Genomic DNA, 25,427 nt, shown 5'->3' with positions numbered 1-25,427 from the left:
CCAGTGACCTCAGGATCCCTCTAGACTTGAGACAGTGATCTTGGGTTTTCTCTGGAGTGCCATCAAGGAAATCAAGTCTCCTTTCACGTTTGATGTGGAACACGGAATTGCTCTGCACGCAGTGCAGGGGAATCGGGCCTCATCTCGCGGCGAGAGGGAAGTCTCATGGTTTTTCTCGAATTGCGGCGAGAACCTGGGGTATATTCTCGAGTTACGATGGGGAGGTCCCTTCCAGACACGTGTTTGTTCAGCGACTTCAGTACTCCTGCCTAGGTGGGAGGACAACTCGGGATTCTCGTAGAGTCTTGGCATGGCAATTCGGACGCGTCTCCACATGAGGCAGTAGACCCAGGGTCCATTTCCACGTGCCACAGGGATCCTGGGACTCCTATCCATTTTCAAGAGGAATCAGGCATCTTCTCCTTTGGAAGCATTGATCTCCGTGGACCTCTCGAGTTTTCAAAGGATGAGAGGCCTCCGGTCGCGATGATGCGGACATCTAGGTCTTTCTCTGTGGTCTCCACAGGAGATTCAGACATCCCTTCGTCTTGGGAGATGCAAGACGAGCCTGCATTCAATTCACTGCAGGGATATCGGGCCTTACTTCGAGTCAGAGCATCTCTGTGTCCATTCCACTTGAGGCCACAATCTCAGGGTCCCCCTCACATACCTGTAGCTGAGAGAAACCTATTCTTGAGGGTCTTGTGGAAAGTTGGTATTCCTCTTGAGTCGAAGCCAGGGACTAAGCTCTCATCTCGAGTTGATTTGGGGTCCACGGAGCCCTTTCGAGTTGCTACAGTGACCTCAGGATCCCTCTAGACTTGAGACAGTTATCTTGGGTTTTCTCTGGAGTGCCATCAAGGAAATCAAGCTCCTTTCACGTTTGATGTGTAACACGGAATTGCTCTGCACGCAGTGCAGGGGAATCGGGCCTCATCTCGCGGCGAGGGGGAAGTCTCATGGTTTTTCTCGACTTGCGGCCGGAACCTGGGCTATATTCTCGAGTTACAACGGGGAGGGCCTTTCCAGACACGTGTTTGTTCAGCGACGTCAGGACTCCTTCCTAGGTGCGAGGGACACCTCGGGATTCTCCTCGAGTCTTGGCATGGCAATTGGGACGCGTCTCCACGTGAGGCGGGAGACGCAGGGTCCCTTTCCACGTGCCACAGGGACCCTGGGACTCCTATCCATTTTCAAGAGGAGTCAGGCATCGTCTCCTTTGGAAGCATTGATCTCCGCGGACCTCCCGAGTTTTCAAAGGATGTGAGGCCTCCGGTCGCGATGAGACGGAGAACTAGGTCTTTCTCTGTGGTCTCCACAGGGGATTCAGACATCCCTTCGTCTTGGGAGATGCAAGACGAGCCTGCATTCACTTCACTGCAGGGATAAATGGCCTTACTTCGAGTCAGAGCATCTCGGTGTCCATTCCACTTGAGGCCAGAAACTCAGGGTCCTTCTCACATACCTGTGGTTGAGAGAACCCACCTCTTGAGGTGCTTGTGGAAAGTTGGTATTCCTCTTGAGTCGAAGCCAGGGACTAAGCTCTCATCTCGAGTTGATTTGGGGTCCTCGGAGCCCTTTCGTGTTGCTCCAGTGACCTCAGGATCCCTCTAGACTTGAGACAGTGATCTTGGGTTTTCTCTGGAGTGCCATCAAGGAAATCAAGGCTCCTTTCCCGTTTGATGTGGAACACGGAATTGCTCTGCATGCAGTGCAGGGGAATCGGGCCTCAACTAGCGGCGAGGGGGAAATCTCCTGGTTTTTCTCGAGTTGCGGCCGGAACCTGGGGTATATTCTCGAGTTACCACGGGGAGGCCCCTTCCAGACACGTGTTTGTTCAGCAACGTCAGGACTCCTGCCTAGGTGTGAGGGACACCTCGGGATTCTCCTCCAGTCTTGGCGTGGCAATTGGGACGCGTCTCCACGTCAGGCGGGAGACCCAGGGTCCCTTTACACGTGCCACAGGGATCCTGGGACTCCTATCCATTTTAAAGAGGAGTCAGGCATCGTCTACTTTGGAAGCATTGATCTCCGCGGACCTCTCGAGTTTTCAAAGGATGTGAGGCCTCCGCTGGCGATGAGGCGGAGAATTAGGTCTTTCTCTGTGGTCTCCACAGGGTTTGAGACATCCCTTCATCTTGGGAGATGCAAGATGAGCCTGCATTCAATTCACTGCAGGGATATCCGGCCTTACTTCGAATCAGAGCATCTCGGTGTCCATTCCATTTGAGGCCACAAACTCAGGGGCCCTCTCACATACCTGTAGCTGAGAGAAGCCTCCTCTTGAGGTGCTTGTGGAAAGTTGGTATTCCTCTTGAGTCGAAGCCAGGGACTAAGCTCTCATCACGAGTTGATATGGGGACCACAGAGCCCTTTCATGTTGCTACAGTGACCTCAGTATCCCTCTAGACTTGAGACAGTGATCTTGGGTTTTCTCCTTCTCGGGCCTCATCTCACGGCGAGGGGGAAGTCTCATGGTTTTTCTCGAGTTGCGGCTGGAAACTGGGCTATATTCTCGAGTTACAACGGGGAGGGCCTTTCCAGACACGTGTTTGTTCAGCGACGTCAGGACTCCTGCCTAGGTGCGAGGGACACCTCGGGATTCTCCTCGAGTCTTGGCATGGCAATTGGGATGCGTCTCCACGTGAGGCGGGAGACCCAGGGTCCCTTTCCACGTGCCACAGGGATCCTGGGACTCCTATCCATTTTCAAGAGGTGTCAAGCATCGTCTCCTTGGAAGTATTGATCTCCGCAGACCTCTCGAGTTTTCAAAGGATATGAGGCCTCCGGTTGCGTTGAGGCGGAGGACTAGGTCTTTCTCTGTGGTCTCCACAGGGGATTCAGACAACCCTTCGTCTTGGGAGATGCAAGACGAGCCTGCATTCAATTCACTGCAGGGATATCCGTCTTACTTCGAGTCAGAGCATCTCGGTGTCCATTCCACTTGAGGCCACAAACTCAGGGTCCCTCTCAAATACCTGTAGCTGAGAGAAGCCTCCTCTTGAGGTGCTTGTGGAAAGTTGGTATTCCTCTTGAGTCGAAGCCAGGGACTAAGCTCTCATCTCGAGTTAATTGGGATCCACGGAGCCCTTTCTTGTTGCTACAGTGACCTCAGGATCCCTCTAGACTTGAGACAGTGATCTTGGGTTTTCTCTGGAGTGCCATCAAGGAAATCAAGGCTCCTTTCCCGTTTGATGTGGAACACGGAATTGCTCTGCATGCAGTGCAGGGGAATCGGGCCTCATCTCGCGGCGAGGGGGAAGTCTCATGTTTTTTCGCGATTTGCGGCCGGAACCTGGGGTATATTCTCGAGTTACGACGTGGAGGGCCCTTCCAGACACGTGTTTGTTCAGCGACGTCAGGACTCCTGCCTAGGTGCGAGGGACACCTCGGGATTCTCCTCGAGTCTTGGCATGGCAATTGGGACGCGTCTAAACGTGAGGCGGGAGACCCAGGGTCCCTTTCCACGTGCCACAGGGATCCTGGGACTCCTTTCCATTTTCAAGAGGAGTCAGGCATCGTCTCCTTTGGAAGCATTGATCTCCGTTGACCTCTCCAGTTTTCAAAGGATGTGAGGCCACAGGTCGCGATGAGGCGGAGAACTAGGTCTTTCTCTGTGGTCTCCACAGGGGATTCATACATCCCTTCGTCTTGGAAGATGCAAGACGAGCCTGCATTCCATTCACTGCAGGGATATCCGGCCTTACTTCGAGTCAGAGCATCTCAGTGTCCATTCCACTTGAGGCCAAAAACTCAGGGTCCCTCTCACATACCTGTAGCTGAGAGAAGCCTCCTCTTGAGGTGCTTGTGGAAAGTTGGTATTCTTCTTGAGTCGAAGCCAGGGACTAAGCTCTCATCTCGAGTTGATTTGGGGTCCTGGAGCCCTTTCGTGTTACTACAGTGACCTCAGGATCCCTCTAGACTTGAGACAGTGATCTTGGGTTTTCTCTGGAATGCCATCAAGGAAATCAAGGCTCCTTTCACGTTTGATGTGGAAGACAGAATTGCTCTGCACGCAGTGCAGGGGAATGGGGCCTCATCTCGCGGCGAGGAGTAAGTCTCATGTTTTTTCTCGAGTTGCGGCCGGAACCTGGGGTATATTCTCGAGTTATGACGGGGAGGGCCCTTCCAGACACGTGTTTGTTCAGCGACGTCAGGACTCCTGCCTAGGTGCGAGGGACACCTCCGGATTCTCCACGAGTATTGGCATGGTAATTGGGACGCGTCTCCACGTGATGCGGGAGACCCAGGGTCCCTTTCCACGTGCCACAGGGATCCTGGGACTCCTATCCATTTTCAAGAGAAGGCAGGCAACGTCTCCTTTGGAAGCATTGATCTCCGTGCACCTCCCCAATTTTCAAAGGAGGTGAGGCCTCCGTTCGCGTTGAGGCGGAGAACTAGGTCTTTCTCTGTGGTCTCCACAGGGGATTCAGACTTCCCTTCGTCTTGGGAGATGCAAGACGAGCCTGCATTCAATTCACTGCATTGATATCGGGCCTTATTTCCAGTCAGAGCACCTCGGGGTCCATTCCACTTGAGGCCACAATCTGAGGGTCCCTCTCACATACCGGTAGCTGAGAGAAGCCTCCTCTTGCGGTGCTTGTGGAAAGTTGGTATTCCTCTTGAGTCTAAGCCAGGGACTAAGCTCTCATCTCGAGTTGATTTGGGGTCCACGGAGCCATTACATGTTGCCCCAGTGACCTCAGGATCCCTCTAGACTTGAAACAGTGATCTTGGGTTTTCTCTGGAGCGCCATCAAGGAAATCAAGGCTCCTTTCAAGTTTGATGTGGAACACGGAATTGTTCTGCACGCAGTGCAGGGGAATCGGGCCTCATCTCGCGTCAAGGGGGATGTCTCATGGTTTTTCTCAAGTTGCGGCCGAAACCTGGGGTATATTCTCAAGTTACGACGGGGAGGGCCCTTCCAGACACGTTTCTGTTCAGCGACGTCAGGACTCCTGCCTAGGTGCGTGGGACACCTCGGGATTCTCCTCGAGTCTTGGCATGGCAATTGGGACGCGTCTCCACGTGAGGCGGGAGACCCAGGGTTCCTTTCCACGTGCCACAGGGATCCTGGGACTCCTATCCATTTTCAAGAAGAGTCAGGCATCTTCTCCTTTGGAAGCATTGATCTCCGCGGACCTCTCGAGTTTTCAAAGGATGTGAGGCCTCCGGTCTCGATGAGGCGGAGAACGAAGTCTTTCTCTGTGGTCTCCACAGGGGATTCAGACAACCCTTCGTCTTGGGAGATGCAAGACGAGCCTGCATTCAATTCACTGCAGGGATATCCGGCCTTACTTCGAGTCAGAGCATCTCGGTGTCCATTCCACTTGAGGCCACAAACTCAGGGTCCCTCTCACATACTTGTAGCTGAGAGAGCCCCCTCTTGAGGTGCTTGTGGAAAGTTGGTATTCCTCTTGAGTCGAAGCCAGGGACTAAGCTCTCATCTCGAGTTGATTTGAGGTCCACGGAGCCCTTTCATGTTGCTCCCGTGACCTCAGGATACCTCTAGACTTGAGACAGTGAACTTGAGTTTTCTCTGGAGGGCCATCAAGGAAATCAAGGCTCCTTTCACGTTTGATGTGGAACACGGAATTTCTCTGCATGCAGTGCAGGGGAATCGGGCCTCAACTCGCGGCGCGGGGGAAATCTCATGGTTTTTCTTGAGTTGCGGCCGTAACCTGGGTTATATTCTCGAGTTACGACGAGGAGGGCTCTTCCAGACACGTGTTTGTTCAGCGACATCAGGACTCCTGCCTAGGTGCGAGGGACACCTCGGGATTCTCCTCGAGTCTTGGCATGGCAATTGGGATGCGTATCCACGTGAGGCGGGAGACCCAGGGTCCCTTTCCACGTGCCACAGGGATCCTGGGACTCCTATCCATTTTCAAAAGGAGTCAGGCATCGTCTCCTTTGGAAGCATTGATCTCCGCGGACTTTTCGAGTTTTCAAAGGATGTGAGGCCTTGGTCGCGATGAGGCGGAGAACTCGGTCTTTCTCTGTGGTCTCCACAGGGGATTCAGACATCCCTTCGTCTTGGGAGATGCAAGACGAGCCTGCATTCAATTCACTGCAGGGATATCCGGCCTTACTTTGAGTCAGAGCATCTCGGTGGCCATTACACTTGAAGCCACAAATTCAGGGTCCCTCAAATATACATGTAGCTGAGAGAAGCCTCCTCTTGTGGTGCTTGTGGAAAGTTGGTATTCCTCTTGTGTCGAAGCCAAGGACTAAGCTCTCATCTCGAGTTGATTTGGGGTCCACGGAGCCCTTTCGTGTTGCTCCAGTGACCTCAGGATCCCTCTAGACTTGAGACAGTGATCTTGGGTTTTCTCTAGAGTGCCATCAAAGAAATCAAGGCTCCTTTCATGTTTGATGTGGAACACGGAATTGCTCTGAACGCAGTGCAGGGGAATCGGGCCTCATCTCGCGGCGAGGGGGAAGTCTCATGGTTTTTCTCGAGTTGCGGCCGGAACCTGGGGTATATTCTCGAGTTACGACGGGGAGGGCCCTTCCAGACATGTGTTTGTTCAGTGATGTCAGGACTCCTGCCTAGGTGCGAGGGACACCTCGGGATTCTCCTCGAGTCTTGGCATTGCAACTGGGACGCGTCTCCACGTGAGGCGGGAGACCCAGGGTCCCTTTCCACGTGCCACAGGGATCCTGGGACTCCTATCCATTTTCAAGAGGAGTCAGGCATCGTCTCCTTTGGAAGCATTGATCTCCGCAGACCTCTCGAGTTATCAAAGGATGTGAGGCCTCCGGTCGCGATGAGGCGGAGGACTAGGTCTTTCTCTGTGGTCTCCACAGGGGATTCAGACATCCCTTCGTCTTGGAAGCTGAAATACGAGCCTACATTCAATTCACTGCAGGGATATCCGGCCTTACTTCGAATCAGAGCATCTCGGTGCCCATTCCACTTGAGGCCAGAAACTCAGGGGCCCTCTCACAACCTGTAGCTGAGAGAAGCCTCCTCTTGAGGTGCTTCTGGAAAGTTGGTATTCCTCTTGAGTCGAAGCAAGGGTCTATGCTCTCATCTCGAGTTGATTTGGGGTCCACGGAGCCCTTTCGTGTTGCTACAGTGACCTCAGGATCCCTCTAGACTTGAGACAGTGATCTTGGGTTTTCTCTGGTGTGCCATCAAGGAAATCAAGTCTCCTTTCAAGTTTGATGTGGATCACGGAATTGCTCTGCATGCAGTGCAGGGGAATCGGGCCTCATCTCGCGGCGAGGGGGAAGTCTCATGGTTTTTCTCGAGTTGCGGCCGGAACCTGGGGTATATTCTCGAGTTACGACGGGGAGGGCACTTCCAGACACGTGTTTGTTCAGTGATGTCAGGACTCCTGCCTAGGTGCGAGGGACACCTCGGGATTCTCCTCGAGTCTTGGCATTGCAATTGGGACGCGTCTCCTCGTGAGGCGGGAGACCCAGGGTCCCTTTCCACGTGCCAAAGGGATCCTAGGACTCCTATCCATTTTCAAGAGGAGTCAGGCATCGTCTCCTTTGGAAGCATTGATGTCCGCAGACCTCTCGAGTTATCAAAGGATGTGAGGCCTCCGGTCGCGATGAGGCGGAGGACTAGGTCTTTCTCTGTGGTCTCCACAGGGGTTTCAGACATCCCTTCGTCTTGGAAGATGAAATACGAGCCTACATTCAATTCACTGCAGGGATATCCGGCCTTACTTCGAGTCAGAGCATCTCGGTGCCCATTCCACTTGAGGCCAGAAACTCAGGGGCCCTCTCACAACCTGTAGCTGAGAGAAGCCTCCTCTTGAGGTGCTTCTGGAAAGTTGGTATTCCTCTTGAGTCGAAGCAAGGGTCTATGCTCTCATCTCGAGTTGATTTGGGGTCCACGGAGCCCTTTCGTGTTGCTACAGTGACCTCAGGATCCCTCTAGACTTGAGACAGTGATCTTGGGTTTTCTCTGGTGTGACATCAAGGAAATCAAGGCTCCTTTCAAGTTTGATGTGGAACACGGAATTGCTCTGCATGCAGTGCAGGGGAATCTGGCCTCATCTCGCGGCGAGGGGGAAGTCTCATGGTGTTTCTCGAGTTGCGGCCGGAACCTGTGGTATATTATCGAGTTACGACGGGGAGGGCCCTTCCAAACACGTGTTTGTTCAGCGACGTCAGGACTCCTGCCTAGGTGCGAGGGACACCTCGGATTCTCCTCGAGTCTTGGCATGGCAATTGGGACGCGTCTCCACGCGAGGAGGTAGACCCAGGGTCCCTTTCCACGTGCCACAGCGATCCTGGGACTGCTATCCATTTTCAAGAGGAGTTAGGCATCCTCCCCTTCGGAAGTATTGATGTCCGCGGACCTCTCGAGTTTTCAAAGGATGTGAGGCCTCCGCTCGCGATGAGGCGGAGAATTAGGTCTTTATCTGTGGTCTCCACAGGGGATTCAGACATCCCTTCGTCTTGGGAGATGCAAGACGAGCCTGCATTCAATTCACTGCAGGGATATCCGGCCTTACATCGAGTCAGAGCATCTCGGTGTCCATTCCACTTGAGGCCACAAACTCAGGGGCCCTCTCACATACCTGTAGCTGAGAGAAGCCTCCTCTTGAGGTGCTTGTGGAAAGTTGGTATTCCTCTTGAGTCGAAGCCAGGGACTAAGCTCTCATCTCGAGTTGATTTGGGGTCCACAGAGCCCTTTCGTTTTGCTACAGTGACCTCAGGGTCCCTCTAGACTTGAGACAGTGATCTTGGGTTTTCTCTGGAGTGCCATCAAGGAAATCAAGGCTCCTTTCACGTTTGATGTGGAAAACGGAATTGCTCTGCACGCAGTGCAGGGTAATCGGGCCTCATCTCGCGGCGAGGGGGAAGTCTCATGGTTTTTCTCGAGTTGCGGCCGGAACCTGGGGTATATTTTCGAGTTACGACGGGGAGGGCCCTTCCAGACACGTGTTTGTTCAGCGACGTCAGTACTCCTGCCTAGGTGCGAGGGACACCTCGGGATTCTCCTCGAGTCTTGGCATGGCAATTGGGAGGCGTCTCCACGTGAGGCGGGAGACCCAGCGTCCCTTTCCACGTGCCACAGGGATCCTGGGACTCCTATCCATTTTCAAGAGTAGTCAGGCATCGTCTCCTTTATAAGCATTGATCTCCGAGGACATCTCGAATTTTCAAAGGATGTGAGGCCTCCGGTCGCGATGTGGCGAGAACTAGGTCTTTCTTATGGTCTCCACAGGGGATTCAGACATCCCTTCGTCTTGGGAGATGCAAGATGAGCCTGCATTCAATTCACTGCAGGGATATCCGGCCTTACTTCGAGTCAGAGCATCTCGGTGTCCATTCCACTTGAGGCCACAAACTCAGGGTCCATCTCACATAACTGTAGCTGAGGGAAGCCTCCTCTTGAGGTGCTTGTGGAAAGTTGGTATTCCTCTTGAGTCGAAGCCAGGGACTAAGCTCTCATCTCGAGTTGATTTGGGGTCCAGGGAGCACTTTCGTGTTGCTACAGTGACCTCAGGATCCCTCTAGACTTGAGACAGTGATCTTGGGTTTTCTCTGTAGTGCCATCAAGGAAATCAAGGCTTTTTTCTCGTTTGATGTGGAACACGGAATTGCTCTGCACGCAGTGCAGGGAAATTGGGCCTCATCTCGCGGCGAGTTGGAAGTCTCATGGTTTTTCTCGAGTTGCGGCCGGAACCTGGGGTATATTCTCGAGTTACGATGGGGAGGGCCCTTCCAGACACGTGTTTGTTCAGCGAATTCAGGACTCCTGCCTAGGTGCGAGGGACACCTTGGGATTCTCCTCGAGTCTAGGCATGGCCATTGGGACGCGTCTTCACGTGAGGCGGGAGACCAGGGTCCCTTTCCACGTGCCACAGGGATCCTGGGACTCCTATCCATTTTCAAGAGGAGTCAGGCATCGTCTCCTTTGGAAGCATTGATCTCCGCGGACCTCTCGAGTTTTCAAAGGATGTGAGGCCTCCGGTCGCGATGAGGCGGAGAACTAGTTCTTTCTCTGTGGTCTCCACAGGGGATTCAGACAACCCTTCGTCTTGGCAGATGCAAGACGAGCCTGCTTTCAATTCACTGCAGGGTTATCCGGCCTTACTTCGAGTCAGAGCATCTCGGTGTCCATTCCACTTGAGGCCACAAACTCAGGGTCCTTCTCACATACCTGTGGCTGAGAGAACCCTCCTCTTGAGGTGCTTGTGGAAAGTTGGTATTCCTCTTGAGTCGATGCCAGGGACTAAGTTCTCATCTCGAGTTAATTTGGGGTCCACGGAGCCCTTTCGTGTTGCTCCAGTGACCTCAGGATCCCTCTAGACTTGAGACAGTGATCTTGGGTTTTCTCTGGAGTGCCATCAAGGAAATCAAGGCTTTTTTCTCGTTTGATGTGGAACACGGAATTGCTCTACACGCAGTGCAGGGGAATCGGGCCTCATCTCGCGGCAAGGGGGATGTCTCATGGTTTTTCTCAAGTTGCGGCCGGAACCTGGGTTATATTCTCAAGTTACGATGGGGAGGGCCCTTCCAGACACGTGTTAGTTCAGCGACGTCAGGACTCCTGCCTAGGTGCGAGGGACACCTCGGGATTCTCCTCGAGTCTTGGCATGGCAATTGGGATTCGTCTCCACGTGAGGCGGGAGACCAGGGTCCCTTTCCACGTGCCACAGGGATCCTGGGACTCCTATCCATTTTCAAGAGGAGTCAGGCATCGTCTCCTTTGAAAGCATTGATCTCCGTAGACCTCTCGAGTTTTCAAAGGATGTGAGGCCTCCGGTCGCGATGAGGCGGAGGACTAGGTCTTTCTCTGTGGTCTCCACAGGGGATTCAGACATCCCTTGGTCTTGGGAGATGCAAGACGAGCCTGCATTCAATTCACTTCAGGGATATCCGGCCTTACTTCGAGTCAGAGCATCTCGGTGTCCATTCCAATTGAGGCCAAAAACTCAGGGTCCCTCTCACATACCTGTAGCTGAGAGAAGCCTCCTCTTGAGGTGCTCGTGGAAAGTTGGTATTCCTCTTGAGTCGAAGCCAGGGACTAAGCTCTCATCTCGAGTTGATTTGGGGTCCACGGAGCCCTTTCGTGTTGCTCCAGTGACCTCAGGATCCCTCTAGACTTGAGACAGTGATCTTGGGTTTTCTCTGGAGTGCCATCAAGGAAATCAAGGCTCCTTTCACGTTTGATGTGGAACACGGAATTGCTCTGCACGCAGTGCAGGGGAATCGGGCCTCATGTCCCGGCGAGGGGGAAGTCTCATGGTTTTTCTCGAGTTGCGGCAGGAACCTGGGTTATATTCTCGAGTTACGACGGGGAGGGCCCTTCCAGACACGTGTTTGTTCAGCGACGTCAGGACTCCTGCCTAGGTGCGAGGGACCTCGGGATTCTCCTCGAGTCTTGGCATGGCAATTGGGACGCGTCTCCAAGTGAAGCGGGAGACCCAGGGTCCCTTTCCACGTGCCACAGGGATCCTGGGACTCCTATCCGTTTTCAAGAGGAGTCAGGCATCGTATCCTTCGGAAGTAGTGATCTCCGCGTACCCCTCGAGTTTTCAAAGGATGTGAGGCCTCCGGTCGCATTGAGGCGGAGGACTAGGTCTTTCTTTGTCGTCTCCACAGGGGATTCAGACATCCCTTCGTCTTGGGAGATGCAAGACGAGCCTGCATTCAATTCACTGCCGGGATATCCGGCCTTACTTCGAGTCAGACCATCTCGGTGTCCATTCCACTTGAGGTCAGCAAATCAGGTCCCTCTCACATACCTGTAGCTGAGAGAAGCCTCCTCTTGAGGTGCTTGTGGAAAGTTGGTATTCCTCTTGACTCGAAGCCAGGGACTAAGCTCTCATCTCGAGTTGATTTGGGGTGCACGGAGCCCTTTCGTGTTGCTCCAGTGACCTCAGGATCCCTCTAGACTTGAGACAGTGATTTTGGGTTTTCTCTGGAGTGCCATCAAGGAAATCAAGGCTCCTTTCACGTTTGATGTGGAACACGGAATTGCTCTGCACGCAGTGCAGGGGAATCGGGCCTCATCTCGCGGCGAGGGGGAAGTCTCATGGTTTTTCTCGAGTTGCGGCCGGAACCTGGGGTATATTCTCGAGTTACGACGGGGAGGGCCCTTCCAGACACGTGTTTGTTCAGTGACGTAAGGACTCCAGCCTAGGTGCGAGGGACACCTCGGGATTCTCCTCGAGTCTTGGCATGGCAATTGGGACGCGTCTCCACGTGAGGCGGGAGACCCAGGGTCCCTTTCCACGTGCCACAGGGATCCTGGGACTCCTATCCATTTTCAAGAGGAGTCAGGCATCGTCTCCTTTGGAAGCATTGATCTCTGCGGACTTCTCGAGTTTTCAAAGTATGTGAGGCCTCCGTTCGCGTTGAGGCGGAGGACTAGGTCTTTCTCTGTGGTCTCCACAGGGGATTCAGACAACCCTTCGTCTTGGGAGATGCAAGACGAGCCTGCATTCAATTCACTGCAGGGATATCCGGACTTATTTCGAGTCAGAGCATCTCGGTGTCCATTTCACTTGAGGCCACAAACTCAGGGTCCCTCAAATATACCTGTAGATGAGAGTAGCCTCCTCTTGAGGTGCTTGTGGAAAGTTGGTATTCCACTTGAGTTGAAGCCAGGGACTAAGCTCACATCTCGAGTTGATTTGGGGTCCACGGAGTCCTTTCCTGTTGGTCCAGTGACCTCAGATTCCTCTAGACTTGAAACAGTGATCTTGGGTTTTCTCTGGAGTGCCATCAAGGAAATCAAGTCTCCTTTCAAGTTTGATGTGGAACACGGAATTGCTCTGCACGCAGTGCAGGGGAATCGGGCATCATCTCGCGGCAAGGGGGATGTCTCATGGTTTTTCTCAAGTTGCGGCTGAAACCTGGGGTATATTCTCGAGTTACGACGAGGAGGGCCCTTCCAGACACGTGTTTGTTCAGGGACGTCAGGACTCCTGCCTAGGTGCGAGGGACACCTTGGGATTGTTCTCGAGTCTTGGCATGGCAATTGGGATGCGTCTCCACGTGAGGCGGGAGACCCAGGGTCCCTTTCCACGTGCCACAGGGATCCTGGGACTCCTATCCATTTTCAAGAAGAGTCAGGCATCTTCTCCTTTGGAAGCATTGATCTCCGCGGACCTCTCGAGTTTTCAAAGGATGTGAGGCCTTCGGTCTCGATGAGGCGGAGAACTCGGTCTTTCTCTGTGGTCTCCACAGGGGATTCAGACAACCCTTCGTCTTGGGAGATGCAAGACGATCCTGCATTCAATTCACTGCAGGGATATCCGGCCTTACTTCGAGTCAGAGCCTCTCGGTGTCCATTCCACTTGAGGCCACAAACTCAGGGTCCCTCTCACATACGTGTGGCTGAGAGAAGCCTCCTCTTGAGGTGCTTGTGGAAAGTTGGTATTCCTCTTGAGTCGAAGCCAGGGACTAAGCTCTCATCTCGAGTTGATTTGAGGTCCACAGAGCCCTTTCTTGTTGCTCCAGTGACCTCAGGATCCCTCTAGACTTGAGACAGTGATCTTGGGTTTTCTCTGTAGTGCCGTCAAGGAAATCAAGGCTCCTTTCACGTTTGATGTGGAACACGGAATTGCTTTGCACGCAGTGCAGGGGAATCGGGCCTCATCTCGCGGCGAGGGGGAAGTCTCATGGTTTTTCTCGAGTTGCGGCCGGAACTTGGGGTATATTCTCGAGTTAGAACGGGGAGGGCCCTTCCAGACACGTGTTTGTTCAGCGACGTCAGGACTCCTGCCTAGGTGCGAGGGACACCTCGGGATTCTCCTCTAGTCTTGGCATGGCAATTGGGCCGCGTCTCCACGTGTTGCGGGAAACCCAGTGTCCCTTTCCACGTGCCACAGTAATCCTGGGACTCCTATCCATTTTCAAGAGGAGTCAGGCATCGTCTCCTTTGGAAGCATTGATCTCTGCAGACCTCTCGAGTTTTCAAAGGATGTGAGGCCTCCGGTCACGATGAGGCGGAGGACTAGGTCTTTCTCTTTGGTCTCCACAGGGGATTCAGACATCCCTCCTTCTTGGGAGATGCAAGACGAGCCTGCATTCAATTCGCTGCAGGGATATCCGGCCTTACTTCGAGTCAGAGCATCTCGGTGTCCATTGCACTTGAGGCCACACATTCAGGGTTCCTCTCACATACCTGTAGCTGAGAGAAACTTCCTCTTGAGGTGCTTGTGGAAAGTTGGTATTCCTCTTGAGTCAAAGCCAGGGACTAAGCTCTCATCTCGAGTTGATTTGGGGTCCTTGGAGCCCTTTCGTGTTGCTCCAGTGACCTCAGGATCACTCTAGACTTGAGACACTGATCTTGGGTTTTCTCTGGAGTGCCATCAAGGAAATCTAGGCTCCTTTCATTTTTGATATGGAATACGGAATTGCTCTGCACGCAGGGCAGGGGAATCGGGCCTCATCTCGCGGCGAGGGGGAAGTCTCATGGTTTTTCTCGAGTTGCGGCCGGAACCTGGGGTATATTCCAGAGTTACGACGGGGAGGTGACTTCCAGACACGTGTTTGTTCAGCGACGTCAGGACTCCTGCCTAGGTGCGAGGGACACCTCGGGATTCTCCTCGAGTCTGGCATCGCAATTGGGACGTGTCTCCACGTGAGGCGGGAGACCCAGGTTCCCTTTCCAAGTGCCACAGTGATCCTGGGACTCCTATCCATTTTTAAGAAAAGTCAGGCATCGTCTCCTTTAGAAGCATTGATCTCTTCAGACCTCTCGAGTTTTCAAAGGATGTGAGGCCTCCGGTCGCGATGAGGTGGAGGAGTAGGTCTTTCTCTGTGGTCTCCACAGGGGATTCAGACAACCCTTCGTCTTGGGAGATGCAAGACGAGCCTGCATTCAATTCACTGCAGGGATATCCGGCCTTACTTCGAGTCAGAGCATCTCGGTGTCCATTCCACTTGAGGCCACAAACTCAGGGTCCCTCTCACATACCTGTAGCTGAGAGAAGCCTCCTCTTGAGTTGCTTGTGGAAAGTTGGTATTCCTCTTGTGTCGAAGCCAGGGACTAAGCTCTCATCTCGAGTTGATTTGGGGTCCATGGAGCCCTTTCATGTTGCTCCAGTGACCTCAGGATCTTTCTAGACTTGAGACAGTGATCTTGCGTTTTCTCTGGAGTGCCATCAAGGAAATCAAGGCTACTTTCACGTTTGATGTGGAAAACGGAATTGCGCTGCATGCAGTGCAGGGGAATCGGGCTTCAACTCGCGGCGAGGGGGAAATCTCATGGTTTTTCTCGAGTTGCGGCCGGAACCTGGGGTATATTCTCGAGTTACAACGGGGAGGGCCCTTCCAGACACGTGTTTGTTCAGCGACGTCAGGACTCCTGCCTAGGTGCGAGGGACACCTCGGGATTCTCCTCGAGTCTTGGCATGGCAATTGGGACGCGTCTCCACGTGAGGCGGGAGATCCAGTGTCCCTTTCCACGTGCCACAGGGATCCTGGGACTCCTATCCATTTTCAAGAGGAGTCAGGCATCGTCTCCTTTGGAAGCATTGATCTCCGCAGACCTCTCGAGTTTTCAAAGGATGTGAGGCCTCTGGTCGCGATGAGGCGGAGAACTCGGTCTTTCTCTGTGGTCTCACCAGCGGATTCAGACATCCCTTCGTCTTGGGAGATGCAAGATGAGCCTGCATTCAATTCACTGCAGGGATATCCGGCCTTACTTCGAGTCAGAGCATCTCGGTGTCCATTCCACTTGAGGCCACAAACTCAGGGGCCTTCTCACATACCTGTAGCTGAGAGAAGCCTCCTCTTGAGGTGCTTGTGGAAAGTTGGTATTCCTCTTGAGTCGAAGCCAGGGACTAAGCTCTCATCTCGAGTTGATTTGGGGTCCACGAAGCCATTTCATGTTGCTCCAGTGACCTCAGGATCCCTCTAGACTTGAGACAGTGATCTTGGGTTTTCTCTGGAGTGCCATCAAGGAAATCAAGGCTACTTTCACGTTTGATGAGGAACACGGAATTGCTCTGCATGCAGTGCAGGGGAATCGGGCCTCAACTCGCGGCGAGGGGGAAATCTCATGGTTTTTCTCGAGTTGCGGCCGGAACCTGGGGTATATTCTCGAGTTACGACGGGGAGGGCCCTTCCAGACACGTGTTTGTTCAGAGACGTCAGGATTCCTGCCTAGGTGCGAGGGACACCTCGGGATTCTCCTCGAGTCTTGGCATGGCAATTGGGATGCGTCTCCACGTGAGGCGGGAGACCCAGGTTCCCTTTCCAGGTGCCACAGGGATCCTGGGACTCCTATCCATTTTCAAGAGGAGTCAGGCATCATCTCCTTTGGAAGCATTGATCTCCGCGGACCTCTCGAGTTTTCAAAGGATGTGAGGCCTCCGGGCGCGATGAGGCGGAGAACTCGGTCTTTCTCTGTGGTCTCACCAGCGGATTCAGACATCCCTTCGTCTTGGGAGATGCAAGACGAGCCTGCATTCAATTCACTGCAGGAATATCCGGCCTTAATTCGAGTCAGAGCATCTCGGTGTCCATTCCACTTGAGGCAACAAACTCAGGGTCCCTCAAATATACCTGTAGCTGAGAGAAGCCTCCTCTTGAGGTGCCTGTGGAAAGTTGGTATTCCTCTTGAGTTGAAGCCAGGGACTAAGCTCTCATCTCGAGTTGATTTGGGGTGCACGGAGCCCTTTCCTGTTGGTCCAGTGACCTCCGGATCCCTCTAGACTTGAGACAGTGATCTTAGGTTTTCTCTGGAGTGCCATCAAGGAAATCAAGGCTCCTTTCACGTTTGATGTCGAACACGGAATTGCTCTGCATGCAGGGCAGGGGAATCGGGCCTCATCTCCCGGCAAGGGGGAAGTCTCATGGTTTTTCTCGAGTTGCGGCCGGAACCTGGGGTATATTCTCGAGTTACGATGGGGAGGGCCCTTCCAGACACGTGTTTGTTCAGCGACGTCAGGACTCCTGCCTAGGTGCGAGGGACACCTCGGGATTCTCCTCGAGTCTTGGCATGGCAATGGGGACGCGTCTCCACGTGAGGCGGGAGACCCAGGGTCCCTTTCCACGTGCCACAGGGATTCTGGGACTCCAATCCATTTTCAAGAGGAGTCAGGCATCGTCTCCTTTGGAAGCATTGATATCCGCAGACCTCTCAAGTTCTCAAAGGATGTGAGGTCTCCGGTCGCGATGAGGCGGAGGACTAGTTCTTTCTCTGTCGTCTCCACAGGGGATTCAGACATCCGTTCGTCTCGGGAGATGCAAGACGAGCCTGCATTCAATTCCCTGCAGGGATATCCGGCCTTACTTCGAGTCAGAGCATCTCGGTGTCCATTCCACTTGAGGCCACAAACTCAGGGTCCCTCTCACATATCTGTAGCTGAGAGAAGCGTCCTCTTGAGGTGCTTGTGGAAATTGGTATTCCTCTTGAGTCGAAGCCAGGGACTAAGCTCTCATCTCGAGTTGATTTGGGGTCCACGGAGCCCTTTCGTGTTGCTACAGTGACCTCAGGATCCCTCTAGACTTGAGACAGTGATCTTGGGTTTTCTCTGGAGTGCCATCAAGGAAATCAAGGCTCCTTTCACTTTTGATGTCGAACACGGAATTGCTCTGCACGTAGGGCAGGGGAATCGGGCCTCAACTCGAGGCTAGGTGGAAATCTCATGGTTTTTCTCGATTTGCGGCCGGAACCAGGGGTATATTCTCGAGTTACGATTGGGAGGACCCTTCCAGACACGTGTTTGTTCAGCGACGTCAGGACTCCTACCTAGGTGCGAGGGACACCTCGGGATTCTCCTCGAGTCTTGGCATGGCAACTGGGATGCGTCTCCACGTGAGGCGGGAGACGCAGGGTCCCTTTCCACGTGCCACAGGGATCCTGGGACTCCTATCCATTTTCAAGAGGAGTCAGGCATCGTCTCCTTTGGAAGCATTGATCTCCGCGGGCCTCTCGAGTTTTCAAAAGATGTGAGGCCTCCGGTCGCGTTGAGGCGGAGGACTAGGTCTTTATCTGTGGTCTCCACAGGGAATTCAGACATCCCTTCGTCTTGGGAGATGCAAGACGAGCCTGTATTCAATTCACTGCAGGGATGTCCGGCCTTACTTCGAGTCAGAGCATCTCGGTGTCCATTCCACTTGAGGCCACAAACTCACGGTCCCTCTCACATACTTGTAGCTGAGAGAAGCCTCCTCTTGAGGTACTTGTGGAAAGTTGGTATTCCTCTTGAGTTGAAGCCAGGGACTAAGCTCTCATCTCGAGTTGATTTGGGGTCCACGGAGCCCTTTCCTGTTGCTCCAGTGACCTCAGGATCCCTCTAGACTTGAGAGAGTGATCTTGGGTTTTCTCTGGTGTGCCATCAAGGAAATCAAGGCTCCTTTCACGTTTGATGTGGTACACGGAATTGCTGTGCACGCAGTGCAGGGGAATCGGGCCTCATCTCGCGGCGAGGGGGAAGTCTCATGGTTTTTCTCGAGTTGCGGTCGGAACATGGGGTATATTCTCGATTTACGATTGGGAGGGCCCTTTCAGACACGTGTTTGTTCAGCGACGTCAGGACTCCTGCCTAGGTGCGAGGGACACCTCGGGATTCTCCTCGAGTTTTGGCATGGCAATTGGGTCGCGTCTCCACGTGACGTGGGAGACCCAGGGTCCCTTTCCACGTGCCACAGGGATCCTGGGACTCCTATCCATTTTCAAGAGGAGTCAGGCATCGTATCCTTTGGAAGCATTGATCTCCGCGGACCTCTCGAGTTTTCAAAGGATGTGAGGCCTCCGGTCGCGAGTTGGCAGAGAACTAGGTCTTTCTCTGTGGTCTCCACAGGGGATTCAGACATTCCTTCGTCTTGGGAGATGCAAGACGAGCCTGCATTCAATTCACTGCAGGGATATCCGGCCTTACTTCGAGTCAGAGCATCTCGGTGTCCATTCCATTTGAGGCCACAAACTCAGGGTGCTTCTCACATACCTGTAGCTGAGAGAAGCCTCCTCTTGAGGTGCTTGTGGAAAGTTGGTATTCCTCTTGAGTCAAAGCCAGGGACTAAGCTCTCATCTCGAGTTGATTTGGGGTCCACGGAGCCCTTTCGTGTTGCTCCAGTGACCTCAGGATCCCTCTAGACTTGAGACAGTGATCTTGGGTTTTCTCTGGAGTGCCATCAAGGAAATCAAGTCTCCTTTCACGTTTCATGTGGAACACGGAATTGCTCTGCATGCAGTGCAGGGAAATCGGGCCTCAACTCGCGGCGAGGCGGAAATCTCATAGTTTTTCTCGATTTGCGGCCGGAACCTGGGGTATATTCTCGAGTTACGATTGGGAGGACCCTTCCAGACACGTGTTTTTTCAGCGACTTCAGGACTCCTGCCTAGGTGCGAGGGAAACCTCGGGATTCTCCTCGAGTCTTGGCATGACAAATGGGACGCGTCTCCACGTGAGGCGGGAGACCCAGGGTCCCTTTCCACGTACCACAGGGATCCTGGGACTCCATTCCATTTTCAAGAGGAGTCAGGCATCGTTTCCTTTGGAAGCATTCGTCTCCGCGGACCTCTCGAATTTTCAAAGGTTGTGAGGCCTCCGGTCGCGATGAGGCGGAGGACTAGGACTTTCTCTGTGGTCTCCACAGGGGATTCAGACATCCCTTCGTCTTGGGAGATGCAAGACGAGCCTGCATTCAATTCACTGCAGGGATATCCGGCCTTATTTTGAGTCAGAGCATCTCGGTGTACATTACACTTGAGGCCACAAATTCAGGGTCCCTCTCACATACCTGTAGCTGAGAGAAGCCTCCTCTTGAGGTGCTTGTGGAAATTGGTATTCCTCTTGAGTCGAAGCCAGGGACTAAGCTCTCATCTCGAGTTGATTTGGGGTCCACGGAGCCCTTTCGTGTTGCTCCAGTGACCTCAGGATCCCTCTAGACTTGAGACAGTGATCTTGGGTTTCTCTGGAGTGCCATCAAGGAAATCAAGGCTCCTTTCAAGTTTGATGTGGAACACGGAATTGCTCTGCACGCAGGGCAGGAGAATCGGGCCTCATCTCGCGGCGAGGGGGAAGTCTCATTGTTTTTCTCGAGTTGCGGCCGGAACCTGGGGTATATTCTCGAGTTACGACGGGGAGGGCTCTTCGAGAGACGTGTTTGTTCAGCGACGTCAGGACTCCTGCCTAGGTGCGAGGGACACCTCGGGATTCTCCTCGAGTTTTGGCATGGCAATTGGGTCGCGTCTCCACGTGAGGCGGGAGACCCAGGGTCCCTTTCCACATGCCACAGGGATCCTGGGACTCATATCCATTTTCAAGAGGAGTCAGGCATCGTCTCCTTTGGAAGCATTGATCTCCGCGGACCTGTCGAGTTTTCAAAGGATGTGAGGCCTCCGGTCGCGATGAGGCGGAGAACTCGGTCTTTCTCTGTGGTCTCCACAGGGGATTCAGACATCCCTTCGTCTTGGGAGATGCAAGACGAGCCTGCATTCAATTCCCTGCAGGGATATCCGGCCTTACTTCAAGTCAGAGCATCTCTGTGTCCATTCCACTTGAGGCCACAAACTCAGGGTCCCTCTCACATACCTGTAGCTGAGAGAAGCCTCCTCTTGAGGTGCTTGTGGAAAGTTGGTATTCCTCTTGAGTCGAAGCCAGGGACTAAGCTCTCATCTCGAGTTGATTTGGGGTCCACGGAGCCCTTTCGTGTTGCTCCAGTGACCTCAGGACCCCTCTAGACTTGAGACAGTGATCTTGCGTTTTCTCTGGAGTGCCATCAAGGAAATCAAGGCTCCTTTCACGTTTGATGTGGAACACGGAATTGCACTGCACGCAGTGCAGGGGAATCGGGCCTCATCTCGCGGCTAGGGGGAAGTCTCATGGTTTTTCACGAGTTGCGGCCGGAACCTGGGGTATATTCTCGAGTTACGACGGGGAGGGCCCTTCCAGACACATGTTTGTTCAGCGACGTCAGGACTCCTGCCTAGGTGCGAGGGACACCTCGGGATTCTCCTTGAGTCTTGGCATGGCAATTGGGACGCGTCTCACGTGAGGCGGGAGACCCAGGGTCCCTTTCCACGTGCCACAGGGAACCTGGGACTCCTATCCATTTTCAAGAGGAGTCAGGCATCATCTCCTTTGGATGCATTGATCTCCGCATACCTCTCGAGTTTTCAAAGGATGTGAGGCCTCCGGGCGCAATGAGGCCGAGGACTAGATCTTTCTCTGTCGTCTCCACAGGGGATTCAGACATCCCTTCGTCTTGGGAGATGCAAGACGAGCCTGCATTCAATTCACTGCAGGGATATCCGGCCTTACTTCGAGTCAGAGCATCTCGATGTCCATTCCACTTGAGGCCACAAACTCTGGGTCCCTCTCACATTCCTGTAGCTGAGAGAAGCCTCCTCTTGAGGTGCTTGTGGAAAGTTGGTATTCCTCTTGAGTCGAAGCCAGGGACTAAGCTCTCATCTCGAGTTGATTTGGGGTCTGAGGAGCCCTTTCGTGTTGCTCCAGTGACCTCAGGATCCCTCTAGACTTGAAACAGTGATCTTGGGTTTTCTCTGGAGTGCCATCAAGGAAATCAAGGCTCCTTTCACGTTTGATGTGGAACACGGAATTGCTCTGCACGCAGTACACGGGAATCGGGCCTCATCTCGCGCCGAGGGGAAAGTCTCATGGTTTTTCTCGAGTTGCGGCCAGAACCTGGGGTATCTTCTCGAGTTATGACGGAGAGGGCCCTTCCAGACACGTGTTTGTTCAGTGACGTCAGGACTCCTGCCTAGGTGCGAGGGACAACTCAGGATTCTCCTCGAGTCTTGGCATGGCAATTGGGACGTGTCTCCACGTGAGGCAGGAGACCCAGGGTCCCTTTCCACGTGCCACAGGGATCCTGGGACTCCTATCCATTTTCAAGTCATCGTCTCCTTTGGAAGCATTGATCTCCGCGGACCTCTCTAATTTTCAAAGGACGTGAGGCCTCCGTTCGCGTTGAGGCTGAGAACTATGTCTTTCTCTGTGGACTCCACAGGGGATTCAGACAAACCTTCGTCTTGGGAGATGCAAGACGAGCCTGCATTCAATTCACTGCAGGGATATCCTGCTTTACTTCGAGTCAGAGCATCTCGGGGCCATTCCACTTGAGGCCACAAACTCAGGGGCCCTCTCACATACCTGTAGCTGAGAGAAGCCTCCTCTTGAGGTGCTTGTGGAAAGTTGGTATTCCTCTTGAGTCGAAGCCAGGGACTAAGCTCTCATCTCGAGTTGATTTGGGGTCCACTGAGCCTTTGGTGTTGCTCCAGTGACCTCAGGATCCCTCTAGAATTGAGACAGTGATCTTGGGTTTTCTCTGGAGTGCCATCAAGGAAATCAAGGTTCCTTTCACGTTTCATGTCGAACACGGAATTGCTCTGCACGCAGTGCAGGGGAATCGGGCCTCATCTCGTGGCGAGGGGGAAGTCTCATGGTTTTTCTCGAGTTGCGGCCGAAACCTGGGGTATATTCTCGAGTTACGACGGGGAGGGCCCTTCCAGACAAGTGTTTGTTCAGCGACGTCAGGACTCCTGACTTGGTGCGAGGGACACCTCGGGATTCTCTTCGAGTCTTTGCATGGCGTCTCCAAGTGAGTCGGGAGACCCAGTGTCCCTTTCCAAGTTCCACAGGTGTCCTGGAACTCCTATCCATTTTCAAGAGGAGTCAGGCATCGTCTCCTTTGGAAGCATTGATCTCCGCGGACCTCTCGAGTTTTCAAAGGATGTGAGGCCTCCGGTCGCGATGAGGCGGAGAACTAGGTCTTTCTCTGTGGTCTCCACAGGGGATTCAGACATCCCTTCGTCTTGGGAGATGCAAGACGAGCCTGCATTCAATTCACTGCAGGGATATCCGGCCTTACTTCGAGTCAGAGTATCTCGGTGTCCATTCCACTTGAGGCCACAAACTCGGTGGCCCTCTCACATACCTGTAGCTGAGAGAAGCCTCCTCTTGAGGTGCTTGTGGAAAGTTGGTATTCCTCTTGAGTCGATGCCAGGGATGAAGCTCTCATCTTGAGTTGATTTGGGGTCGACTGAGCCCTTTCGTTTTGCTCCAGTGACCTCAGGATCCCTCTAGACTTTAGACAGTGATCTTGGGTTTTCTCTGGAGTGCCATCAAGGAAATCAAGGCTCCTTTCACGTTTGATGTGGAACACGGAATTGCACTGCACGCAGTGTAGGGGAATCGGGCCTCATCTCGCGGCGAGGGGGAAGTCTCATATTTTTTCTCCAGTTGCGGAAGGACCCTGGGGTATATTCACGAGTTACGACGGGGAGGGCCCTTCCAGACACGTGTTTGTTCAGGGACGTCAGGACTCGGGCCTAGGTGCGAGGGACACCTACGGATTCTCCTCGAGTCTTGGCATGGCAATTGGGACGCGTCTCCACGTGAGGCGGGAGACCCAGGGTCCCTTTCCACGTGCCACAGGGATCCTGGGACTCCTATCCATTTTCAAGAGGAGTCAGGAATCGTCTCCTTTGGAAGCATTAATCTCCGCGGACCTCTCGAGTTTTCAAAGGATGTGAGGCCTCCGGTCGCGATGATGCGGAGAACTAGGTCTTTCTCTGTGGTCTCCACAGGGGATTCAGACATCCCTTCGTCTTGGGAAATGCAAGACGAGCCTGCACTCAATTCACTGCAGTGATATCCGGCCTTACTTCCTGTCAGAGCATCTCGGTGTCCAGTCCACTTGAGGCCACAAACTCAGGGTCCCTCTCACATACCTGTAGCTGAGAGAAGCCTCCTCTTGAGGTGCTTGTGTAAAGTTGGTAATCCTCTTGAGTCGAAGGCAGACACTAAGCTCTCATCTCGAGTTGATTTGGGGTCCACGGAGCCCTTTCGTGTTACTCCAGTGACCTCAGGATCCCTCTAGACATGAGACAGTGATCTTGAGTTTTCTCTGGAGTGCCATCAAGGAAATCAAGGCTCCTTTCACGTTTGATGTGGAACACGGAATTGCTCTGCACACAGTGCAGGGGAATCGGGTCTCATCTCGCGGCGAGGGGGAAGTCTCATGGTTTTTCTCGAGTTGCGGTCGGAACTTGGGGTATATTCTCGAGTAACGACGGGGAGGGCCCTTCCAGAAACGTGTTTGTTCAGCGACGTCAGGACTCCTGCCTAGGTGCGAGGGACACCTCGGGATTCTCCTCGAGTCTTGGCATGGCAATTGGGACGCGTATCCATGTGAGGCGTGAGACCCAGAGTCCCTTTACACGTGCCATAGGGATCCTGGGACTCCTATCTATTTTCAAGAGAGTCAGGCATCGTCTCCTTTGGAAGCATTGATCTCCGTGGACCTCTCGAGATGTCAAAGGATGTGAGGCCTACGGTCGCGATGAGGCGGAGGACTAGGTCTTTCTCTGTGGTCTCCACAGCGGATTCAGACATCCGTTCGTCTTGGGAGATGCAAGACGAGCCAGCATTCAATTCACTGCAGGGATATCCGGCCTTACTTCGAGTCAGAGCATCTCGGTGTCCATTCCACTTGAGGCCACAAACTCAGTGTCCCTCTCACATACCTGTAGCTGAGAGAAGCCTCCTCTTGAGGTGCTTGTGGAAAGTTGGTATTCCTCTTGTGTCGAAGCCAGGGACTAAGCTCTCATCTCGAGTTGATTTGGGGTCCACGGAGAACTTTCGTGTTGCTCCAGTGACCTCAGGATCCCTCTAGACTTGAGACAGTGATCTTGGGTTTTCTCTGGAGTGCCATCTAGGAAATCAAGGCTCCTTTCACGTTTGATGTGGAACACGGCATTGCTCTGCACACAGTGCAGGGGAATCGGGCCTCATGTCGCGGCGAGGGGGAAGTCTCATGGTTTTTCTCGAGTTGCGGTCGGAACCTGGGGTATATTCTCGATTTACGATTGGGAGGGCCCTTTCAGACACGTGTTTGTTCAGCGACGTCAGGACTCCTGCCTAGGTGCGAGGGACACCTCGGGATTCTCCTCGAGTTTTGGCATGGCAATTGGGTCGCGTCTCCACGTGAGGTGGGAGACCCAGGGTCCCTTTCCACGTGCCACAGGGATCCTGGGACTCCTATCCATTTTCAAGAGGAGTCAGGCATCGTATCCTTTGGAAGCATTGATCTCCGCGGACCTCTCGAGTTTTCAAAGGATGTGAGGCCTCCGGTCGCGAGTTGGCAGAGAACTATTTCTTTCTCTGTGGTCTCCACAGGGGATTCAGACATTCCTTCGTCTTGGGAGATGCAAGACGAGCCTGCATTCAATTCACTGAAGGGATATCCGGCCTTACTTCGAGTCAGAGCATCTCGGTGTCCATTCCATTTGAGGCCACAAACTCAGGGTGCTTCTCACATACCTGTAGCTGAGAGAAGCCTCCTCTTGAGGTGCTTGTGGAAAGTTGGTATTCCTCTTGAGTCAAAGCCAGGGACTAAGCTCTCATCTCGAGTTGATTTGGGGTCCACGGAGCCCTTTCGTGTTGCTCCAGTGACCTCAGGATCCCTCTAGACTTGAGACAGTGATCTTGGGTTTTCTCTGGAGTGCCATCAAGGAAATCAAGTCT

The sequence above is a fragment of the Dama dama genome, chromosome 13 (assembly GCF_033118175.1).
Source record: "Dama dama isolate Ldn47 chromosome 13, ASM3311817v1, whole genome shotgun sequence".
Classification (NCBI taxonomy): Eukaryota; Metazoa; Chordata; class Mammalia; order Artiodactyla; family Cervidae; genus Dama; species Dama dama.
Note: the sequence above shows the minus strand (reverse complement) of the source record.